This window comes from Rhipicephalus microplus, chromosome 8 (assembly GCF_043290135.1).
Source record: "Rhipicephalus microplus isolate Deutch F79 chromosome 8, USDA_Rmic, whole genome shotgun sequence".
NCBI classification, from domain to species: Eukaryota; Metazoa; Arthropoda; class Arachnida; order Ixodida; family Ixodidae; genus Rhipicephalus; species Rhipicephalus microplus.
The window spans coordinates 112,505,889-112,516,575 of NC_134707.1; the positions used below are offsets into that span (position 1 = coordinate 112,505,889).

Consider the following 10,687-nt stretch of genomic DNA (forward strand, 5'->3'; position numbering starts at 1 on the left):
TGTGATAGCGTCATCGGTTGAGGGATTAAAAGTTCGCCAGAATTTCTTAACATTTGTGGTTAACATGGAAGGTAGTACATGGGAATGAAAATGTTTTTTTGCATCTCGAAGGGCTTGAATGTACAACGTAGACGCTGTTGCATATAAAGCCCAACGTTCATTAGAAGGCGAAAGTTTTGCGGCGCGAAAGAAACGCTTTTTCCTGTTTGACAAACGCCGGATATGGCTGTTGTACCAGGGTGCATTTGAGTTGTTGGTTACACTGCGGTGTGGGATGTACTGTTCAGTGAGTTGAATTATTTTATCTGAAAACATATTCCAATTAGTTTGTTCACTGCGATCGTCAAAACCGTCAAGAAAAAGATCAGTGAAGGTAGAAAGGTCATTGTTGATTGCCTCAAAGTCACCTCTGTTATAGTCACGAATGATTTTCTTCTTTTTCTTTGTTTTCGGGTGGGCTAAGTTAATGAAAAAATGTAGAAGCAAATGATCGCTAAGACCAGGAAGGTACGTTATGGGCGATATTATATCGGAACTGTTTGTTAGAATTAAGTCTAATGTGTTTGCAGCGTGAGCTACTATTCTGGTTGCTTGTGTACACATTTGCTGTAAGGAAAATACCGAGCAAACGTCTAAAAATTCGCGAGCTTGGGACGAAAGCGGAAATATTAAAGGGGAATGGGAATTCCAGGTTATGTTGGGAAAATTGAAATCACCCAGCAAGAGCAACGGCGATGTAGGGAAACGCGTACTAACAACGTTTATGGCATCTTGAAGTTCGCTACTGAATGTAGGCGAGGGTGAGGGTGGGCGGTAGCATACCCCGATGACTACATTCTGGTGACTAAGCGTTACCACAGCCCATATCATTTCTAGATTAGTATGAACGTGTACAGATGATGATGGGATATCGCTGGAAATAGCCAGAAGTACGCCACCGCCTCTCTGTGTGCCACGGTCGCGACGAAAAAGTGAGAAGCGATGAGCGTTTAAAAATATCTCGGAGTCGCACACTTGCCCGCAGAGCCAAGTTTCAGTTAACGCGATAATTTTAGCGGAGCATGTGTCGATCGCTGATGATAGAGAGTTATACTTGTTAAGAACACTTCTGATATTAGTAAACAGGACCGATATGGAAGCTACAGTCACATGACCACTGCCCCTCGCGCTTTCCTAGGGTTTGGAAGTTGCAGGCGGGGTAATGGTTCGTGTACTACGATTTGGAATGTTGATGATTGCATCACTGTTTGGGTCGTACATGTAGCATTTTTGGTTCAGAAGCAGCTTGTTGTAGCTGAGTTTATGCTTGACGGGGCCTGGTTGACTCTTCGCAAAATCAAGTAGTTTTTTCCGAGCTGCACGTGTAGCGGGTGAAAAATCCTCTGCTACAGTGATGTTATGTTTCTTTAGGTGTATATGTGTCGCAAGTAACGCATCTTTTGTTTTATAGGATAGGCATTTAACTATGATTGGGCGACATATGCCCTGGCTGAAGGTACCCAAGCGATGCGCGCGTTCAATGGCATCAGAGGAAAGGGGAGAAGAAAGGTGGCAATTGAGAGTGGAAATAACTTTTTCCTCTGTCATTGCCCAGGTTTCTTCAGAATCTGGGATGCCGTAGAAAATGAGGTTGTTGCGTCGCAGTCTGTCATCGTGATCCTGCACGCGTGTTTGCAATGAGCATACCTGAGCGGAAAGCTGATCTGTCTGAGTATGGATGCTACTAACTTCCTGGGTAAGTTCTTCTAGTTTTTTATAATTTTCCTCCAGTACTTCAAGCCGGTTCTGAATAGCAGTGATCTTGGTTTCGATGGATTTCTGTCCAGATTTAATTGCTTTAACATCAGCTGCTAATTCGGTCTGTACCTTCGAACTTTCCAGTGAGCGGGTGTGAACATCTTTGAGCATTTGGAAAATGACCCTCATCTGTTCCGCGGGATCTGCGGGTAAGGATGCTATGTCACCGAGCGTGTCCGAACGCTTGGTAGGGGGCCCGGGGTTGCTCTCAACATCGCCAGCGCGTAGCAGCAAAAAAGGTATGAAAAAACATTCACAAAACACTTCACACAACACCCGTGGACACGGGACCAGTATTAAGCAGAGGTTGTTATTTTTCTTTGCATATAAAGAAACGTTTGCACACACCTGCATTGCGAAAGGGAAGCGATTCAGTGCTTGTACAGAAGCACCGATCCCGTGTCCACTGAATTGGTTTGGGCTGCGCTGGCTTCTTAAACACTTGGTTGAAGTTGATGCTGCTGTCGATCCGGGGGGTTGCTTGAAGACGAGTTCATCAAGAATAGGCAGGGTAGGCATGGGCGCGAAATCACGAGGCGAAAAGATCACCACGTCAGACGCGCCGACGCCTAGATGTTCCAGCGTCGAGGGTAATGAAGGAGCGCATATCACGCCTAAGGATGCACTTGATAAGAAGGGCACGAGGAATGCCAGCTGAACCTGCATTGCGAAAGGGAAGCGATTCAGTGCTTGTACAGAAGCACCGATCCCGTGTCCACTCCGATCCCGTGTCCACTAGGCATACTAGGCAGTAAACGGTCAAGCGTTACTGGTTGCCTATAATGAATAAATTGGCCACATGTTAAGCAAGCTTGCAGCACCTCTGTGCCGGCGTGCCCGCAAAAATGCTAAAATTGTGCCGTGAATTGCTCCTCGGTTATGTCAATGTTCTCTCGCCTTCACAGCTACGGGCCACTCTTGCCGAGTATGAGCGGCGAAAGCAAGCGTGCCTGCGGGAGTTTATCACGCGTGCCAAGGATGATCTGCTCACGTGGTACAAGAAGTGCTGTGTACCCCAATGCCGACTGTACCTGGACGTTGACGACTCTGAAGGTGCGTGCTTTGCGTCAAGCTGCCCCAAGGTTTCTGTTTGGTGCTCCTTACAACGGCGATTCCGACTTGCTGCATGACTCCCATATATTTCTGGGATACAGCGCAGGTTTAGTTCTAGTAACTGAAGGTTCCGGAAAAGGGGGGAGGGGCACATCTACCACTACATCTTTTAAGATCTATGTCGTGCTCCTGTATTTGATGATTCATCTTGCGAGGGCACAGTGTGCTCTGCGGTGAGGAACAGTAATGCTCAGTTTGTTAATTTTTTACCCTCAGTGTACAAACGTAATGCAAACTAAATAGAACTCTGCGAATAACAAAACTTTGGGGGCGAAGTGACTTCCAATAGTAATGTTCGAATGCAGATCGAATGCTTTTCGAATATTTCTAAATGGCTTTGAATAGTTAGAAGAAAAATTGCAGAAAAGCCAGCGAGGATTTCTAAGCATGCTCTCATGACGTAGGAAGATGAAAGTTTGTTTTGACTTAGTTTATCAAGTGCTGGCAGAGTGGCGTTTCATAGTAGTTGTTCTTAAAATTTTTATTTGTGTATTTATTGTATTTATGTATTTATGTGCCCAATTTGGTGCAACAAAAGTTCTTGCTATAACAGTTAACACGCGAAAAACAAGAAATAAAATTATTTCTTCGGGCTCCCATCCTCTTTCACCTTCTGTGAAAGATGAAGGGATGTGGCATACAAAGGTGTGCTCTCTTTAAGTCAGGAGTTCCAAATCTGCCTTGTTGACGTTAGTCTAAGATTACCTGAAATTTCGGTGATTAAAAATCTTCGACGTTTGATGTTGCGGAATTCTTGCCCAAGTTTTGAGACCAAAAACCTCTGCCACATCTGTCATCTTCATGTTAGAACTCATGTTTCCTTGGGTCAATACGTCTGCCACCATAGTAGTCTGAAAAACAGCTTTGCCGCGGTGTTTGTTCGTTGTGCGGAGAAGCATATAAAAATATGAAGGAGACCATTGTCGAACGGACGTTAACTACATTTGTCTTTGCGTTGTTCAAATAGTTCGAATAGTAATTCTTTCGTGTGAATAGATTTGAACAGCCAGTACAATTACAAAAGTGTTCGAAACATGAACTATTCGAACTTTCGTGGGGGAGCCGGAAGATATTCATTACACGCATCAGCAAAAATACTTGTTTGAAGAACTGGAGCGATGCCGCTCTAAAATACTTGTCTTCGATTCATCACTTCATGACTTCCAATTCGTTAAAAACGAGACCGAACAAAATACAGTTGCAAAGCACTACATAATTGCTAGTTTCGTCTAAAGGAACCCTGAAATGTTTTTTTTTATATTTGTCAGCATTTAGGCTTGAATGTCATCAAACAATTCGCACTACAAGTTTAGCGATACGCCTAGTAGCAGGAAAGAACACGCGGAAAAGAATATCATAGCCTCCTTTTTATCCTTGCCTTGTTTCTACAACGAATGATACGCGCAAACATCACTAAGCGGCCAGAGCTCGGATGAGTGCACTCGAACATTTGAGCTTTGACAGGTCGTGACCTCCAAGACAGGCCATGCCCCGACAGGTCACGCTCAATCTCGGAGGTTACGACAGGTTAGGGCTAAGTCGCGCAATCTTGTTTCCCGGTGTCCCCGGCAGTACGCACGCTGTCTAGCAATAGAGACGAAGATCTCGAAGTGGTTGATATATGCTCCGACAGGTGCCGCCAAACTAGCAGATGATATTACGCGTATTCCACAACCAAACAGATGCCATCCTGCGAATGATCGTTTGAAAACGTGTATAACGTAGCCATAGTGATCTGCACCGATTTGCAGCTTGAAGTGTTTCAATAAATTTACGCAGAGAGCTCAAATCAGTCTTTAGATGACGCATAGTACTTCTGCTGCCCAATGTGTTTGTACAAGATAGTGCAATCGAGTGTTAAAGAACAAAATCGGAGGAGAAATTTTGTGAGGTGCGTTTTTATACTAAAATAAAACAAAGCATTCCCCTTCTTTTACGTGGGATATATGCCCGCTGTGAAGTTCAGCGGACGCCTACCGCAAGTCGTGGATGTGGACCCTACATCTAATAAGTTTAAATGATGGTGAAATGATACTCTTCAAACGGCCCTATCGTTGGAATATCTTTACAGTACCTACTTCATGAAACATTAGTCCCTAAAGCAAACGAGGGACTTGAATTACTTTTATGACATTCTCAGTTGCTTACATTCTATCCTGTTTTTTTTCTGGTGAGCTTGACCTCGTCACTGATTCTACCTGCTAAAGCTTGGCCGCCGAGGAGTTACTATATATCTTTTGACTTCAACAACGTACTGAGGCATTTGATTCAATAGTTATATGTGGTGCACCCTATGCAGTGATAGTTTAAATCACTTCGCATACCGTCACTGCATCTAGCATCGCAGCATAGCTAACGTGAGATTCACCGCGACCGCAAATAGATTGGTGCATTGAAATGGTGGACAAAGGCTGGGGTATTTTAGAGTAATTTCGGTGTTCTCTAGCAATTGACAAAGCATGCTCTCAAAGTTAAGCAATATAGACTGCTCGTGAGGTATTTCAGCCACTTTGTTGCAGGCAAAAAAGGCTTGAATATACAATAATTATGAATGTCTTACAATATTTTCCGTTGAACTTTCTATGGCAGTAATGCATAGTTTTGCTGATTACTGCTCCTTAATAAAAGCTTACCAAGGTTTGAATGTCAAATGTTCTATGAAGCAGTTAGCTTCGCTGTAAGGGTACACAAATTGCGGATTGGCCTGCTACATCACGAGTGTTTCCTGAGGTGCAGCAATATGCGATTTTGCTGCGTTTAGCTTGTTCCAAGTTGACTTTGAACAGCCCCACTCTTTTCCGTCACAAAACGTGAAATAATTATTAATGTTACTTAGTTTAGGTAGTATTTTTTCATTAGTATTTAGTTACCAGAATACATAATTGTTAACATTGACTTCGTTTTTTCAGACATCTCAGAGGAGCGACTGGCACTGCTGGAGGATCAGCTGAAGGCACTCAAGGAGTTCTACTCTGAGAACAAACTCATCATCGCCAAAGCAGAGCGCCACGAAGCCCTGTGGTCCAAGTATCTGGAGCTGGAAAAGCGACCCATCGCGCCTGAAGAACCGCGGAGGGCACCTCCTGCAGGAGTTGAAGGAGAGGCAGAGGCTTCATGGTGAGAACCCCAGGGTAGGTGTCGGCTGCTTCTGCAGAAATACAGTGTGCTCTGTGTGTGACATCTAACAATTAACCCCATAACAGGCCGTTGGACTTCAGCGTTTACAGCACACGTACTAACTCCCAAGAACAAAAGCCGTTTCAAATATAGAAAAGTATCTGCTTGGAGCTGGTCACACTTTAGGCATTTAGCAGGCTTGTGCGAATCGCGAATTTCAAATTTGAAGGAATGAGTGATTTGGCGAACACTTTCCAAGAGAATTTGAATATTACATATCTCATAGTATAAAAAATGAGCATACGAGACATAATTCAACCAAGGCCCACAGTGTTTTTATTTGAAAGAATTCATTTGTAAATATTGTTGTTTTTGGTTAAAGAGAAGTTGGAGCAACTTTGAATAGTTGAAGGTTTTGACTTTTGGTAGAATACTACTGAGAACTGGTAAAATGCGTCACAATTTACTAGAGTGTATAAGCTACCATAGCAAGATTTTAACTTAAACAATGATGAATTGATGTGGGGATTATTTATTGCTGAAGTGGGCAGCTTTTCTGTGGACAGGTGTATTCATGGTAAAGCACTCCTCCACTGCGCTCGACGCTTCTTTACGTGAAGTTTACATTTGGAATGATACACGACCGTTGGATAATTGCGAATACTCGAAAAGTTTTGATGATATAAGTTCAAACCGAAGAGAAATCGTATGTTGTAATAATTATTAGAATATGTGAAGCGCTCGAATACAAAAAATAAAATAAAATAACACTGCAGCTCTAGCCATCATAGATCTTGGTAAATGGCGGCTCGGAACAAGCAGTGCGAGTGGAAACTTGATAAGACAGATGCTTGCGCTAGTTGGTGATTGGGAATCAACATATTTGCACAGCGCAAGACTACGAGTAGTTACCACGTAACCACAGAAGAAGAGACAAGGACAGAAAGAGCGCTCTATCTGTCCTTGTCTCTTCTGTGGTTACGTCGTAACTACTCGTGGTCTTGCGCTGTGCAAATATGTTGAGTGAAAACTGTTCTAAGAAAAAGCAAGAAAAATATTAAGGGTAATTTTGAGCCACAAGTAATGGAAGATACTGTTGTATTCTAATTGCAAAGCATAGGAGGTAGCACAGGAGTTCTGTGAAGATTGGTACAGGGGTCAAGAGAACAGGGATGTTAACATAAGAAATAGCAATAAGCCAGCCGAAGGTGATATCCCAGCAGTCAAGATAGGGAGTAAAGAAAGCCCTAACGGGAATGCAAACAGGCAAAGACGCTGGTGAGAGTAAGAGTACTTGAGACCTGTTGAAAGAAAGAGAGATTGCGTTAGAAAACCTAGCCACCCCGTATACGAAGTCTCTTGACGGGTAGAGTACCAGAAACTACCAAGAATGCCAAATTCGTCTTGATCTGTGAGGAAGGGTAGTCAAGGGCATGAAATATTACAGGTTGATCAGCTCATTGTCCATTGTGTACAAGGTGTTTACACAAATAATAGCGAATAGTAATAAAATACCACTTGAGTGTAATCGACCAATGAACCAACTAGTATTTCGTAGAGGGTACACAATTGTGCATAATTATACTGAAAATCAGGTGATAAAGAAATGAACGGAATACAACCAACATATATACATAGACTTTACGTATTGCGAAAAGGCATTTCCTTTGGTGAAATATCAGCAGGGATGCAGCAGGCACTGCAGAATCGAGGCTACGGCGTAGCCTACGTAAACATACTGGAACAAATCTACATTGGATCCACATCCACCATAGTGTCCTACAAAAGAAAATTGGTATCCCAACGAAGAAGGATTGAAAGCATGGAGGCACGGTCTAAAAATTGGTATTCATAGCTTGTTTACAAGAAGTGTTCAGGCCCTTGGTAGCTTGTGATTCGCTGATGACATTGCATTGGTGAGTAACTAAGGACAAGAATTGAAACGCGTTGTTACTGAACTGACGACGAAAAACAAAAGCGTAAGTCTGAAAATCAATATTCACGTCACTCAACTAATGTGCAACTGTCTTGGCAGAAAACAGCGCTTGCGATAGGCCATGACACTTGAAGTCCTAAGGGAATAGGATAGGTAGTAACTACGAAGCATCAGAGTGAAGTAACAAAGAAGAGTAAAGATGGCGCGGAGCACATTCGGCATGAATTGTAAAATGGTTGATGGCAGTCTAACACTATTCCTCGAAAGCAATGTACATGACAGCTGCATCTTGCCGGTACCGACGGGCGGAACAGAAACTCCGAGGCTTACAAAGAGTGTTCAACCTAAATTGAGGACGACGCATCGAGTAATAAAAAGGAAAATGACAAAAATAGGTTGAAGAGACACGAATAGAGCTGGGTGGGTCTGGTAACTAACGGGGATTAATGAAGTCATAACTATAATCAAGATGATAATGACATGGGCCGAGCACATAGCGCGTAGGCATGACAGTCGCTGGTCATTCAGGTAACTGCATAACTGAATCACAATATGGGGCAAACGTGCGAGGTGGAGAAAGTCGGATGGGCAGTTGAGATTAAAATGATTGCAGGTACAACGTGACAGCAGAAAGCACAAGGCTGGTCGATTGACGGAACATGGGAGATACTTTTGCCCTGCAGGGTTAAGCCCATGATGATGATAATGATGATGATGAAGAAAAAGAAAAAGAAGAAGAAGATGATGATGATGAACTAATTGTGTTGCACGTGCTATGCGCAGCTGTGCCATGTGCTAGGTGTCAAGAGATGCCATATAGGGCAGGCGGCTTATGTTGCTAGTTGTTTGCCCGAAACCGACAGATGAAAGCGTTAAAAGCTCGGTTGTAAAAATGTTGGATTTCTCACGTGAATCGGACAGAATCTCTGCTTCTAGTACGCGACAGAAATCAAATAAATCGCACTCATTTAGAAACATCAGTGGAGAGACGCAGAAAAAAACACACAGTAGCGACAAAGAGCGCTGTGTCTTATCCCTGTGTTATTGCGGGGCTCTTTCTCAGTGAGTACTTTGCACTAACTAGCATCAACCGAAGTACTTCTTCAGGGAAACAGCGCTGTTTGTAGTTGCTAGTCGAAGCAAATGGACAAAGATGGGGTGTGTATCTGTTGACAGTGATTGGTATTCGCCGTGGGTCTAGTTTATATTGAAAATTTCTAGTAATGAACGGACTTTAAAAACACATTTATTTGATGCTTTACAACTTGACCTAACCTACATTGCAATGAGGGCCAACGAGGGTTTCTTTGAAACGATAGCATGGCCTTCTAATTTCTACACTTGCAGTGTTAATTTAAAAATTTTTTAGTCTCTACTGTTTTTTTCTTCCGTTTCTGCTAATGTTTAAGCTTCTGCTGGACATTTGAGACACTATATCTTCATTTAGACATGCATATTTCAGTTGAAATTTTTGATTTCAGCTAAGAAATGAAATCGAGAAGTTCATCGCCACCTATAGCGGGTCCAACAAGATTTTTGACCTGTGGGGTAAAGACTTCCTTGAGCACCAGGATGGCCAACAGCAAGCTCACGCACAAGAGAAGAAACGTGTGCGCCTTGAAAGGGTGAATACGTTTTCAGCTTTTCTCTTCAAAGCAAAGACTAGTCAGAACTGCCGACAAAATTCTGAGAGTCCAGTATATATATATATATATATATATATATATATATATATATATATATATATATATATATATATATATATATATATATATATATATTAAGGAAAAGGAGTATATACGTAACAGCTCTTTTTTGTGTTTTGATACAATATTGATGAGATCTAACATGATCTAACAAACAATGATGCCAAGGAAAATATAGGAGAAGTTATTAGACCGAATTGAAATGTTATTGCGAAGAGTTAAAAGTGGGTGAAAAGATAGCTTGCCGTGAGCAGGAACAGAACCTGTGACCTTCGATTAACGCGTTCAACACTCTACCACTTAGATACCATGGCGGCTACCCTCCCAGTAAGTTTATTGGGTATATATGTGAATTTTTGAGCGTGAGAGTGTCAGTCAGCGCCACCAGTAGCCATGGCGGTGAGTGTGGCACTCTTTTTATGAGCTTGTTTGGCGTCATGTAGCACATGAACTTATTTCGAGTTGGCAGCTCACCAATAGTCTCTTGTATACAACCTAAAGGCATAAAATCTGCCAGTACGAGACCCTCGTAATGAATAAAGGAAAGAAGTGTATACTTGATGGCTCGTTTTTCCATGTTTTGACACAATATAATTGAGCCTCATTCTTCCCCCTATACTTTATGTGGCATTATTGTCTGTTAGATGATCTGACAGAGAATAATGTAAATTAGAGTATAGGGGAAGTTATTAGTCCCAATTATACTGTAATTGTAAAGAACACACAAACACCCGCGCACGCACACACACACACACGTGTGCGTGTGTAATGCTTACTGCATTCTGCGTTACCGGCGAGCTTAAATGTTCATATCAAACTAGTAAAGGTGAGCCAGTGCTTTCAGGTCCACTAGCCTGCACCTCTAAAGTATCTTTTGTACTTCAGAGCAGGCTGGATCTTATGGTTGAAACAAAGAAGACTTTGAACGCTTTTTTTCGCTGTTTAACAGTTTCACATTAGGGTGTTTAATGCCGGGGCCAACTAGACTTCAGCGGTAGGTTTCCGAAAAACTACCACC

The 10,687-nt window shown here is 42.5% G+C and overlaps 1 long non-coding RNA gene across 1 annotated transcript; it reads left to right on the top strand.

Annotated features, from left to right (window-relative positions):
- On the top strand, positions 1 to 2,457 carry LOC142769337 (uncharacterized). The gene is made up of 3 exons (XR_012885783.1): positions 1 to 286; positions 1,595 to 1,735; positions 1,882 to 2,457. It is a non-coding gene; the product is annotated as an uncharacterized LOC142769337 (long non-coding RNA).
- Positions 2,458 to 10,687: the final 8,230 nt, after the last annotated feature.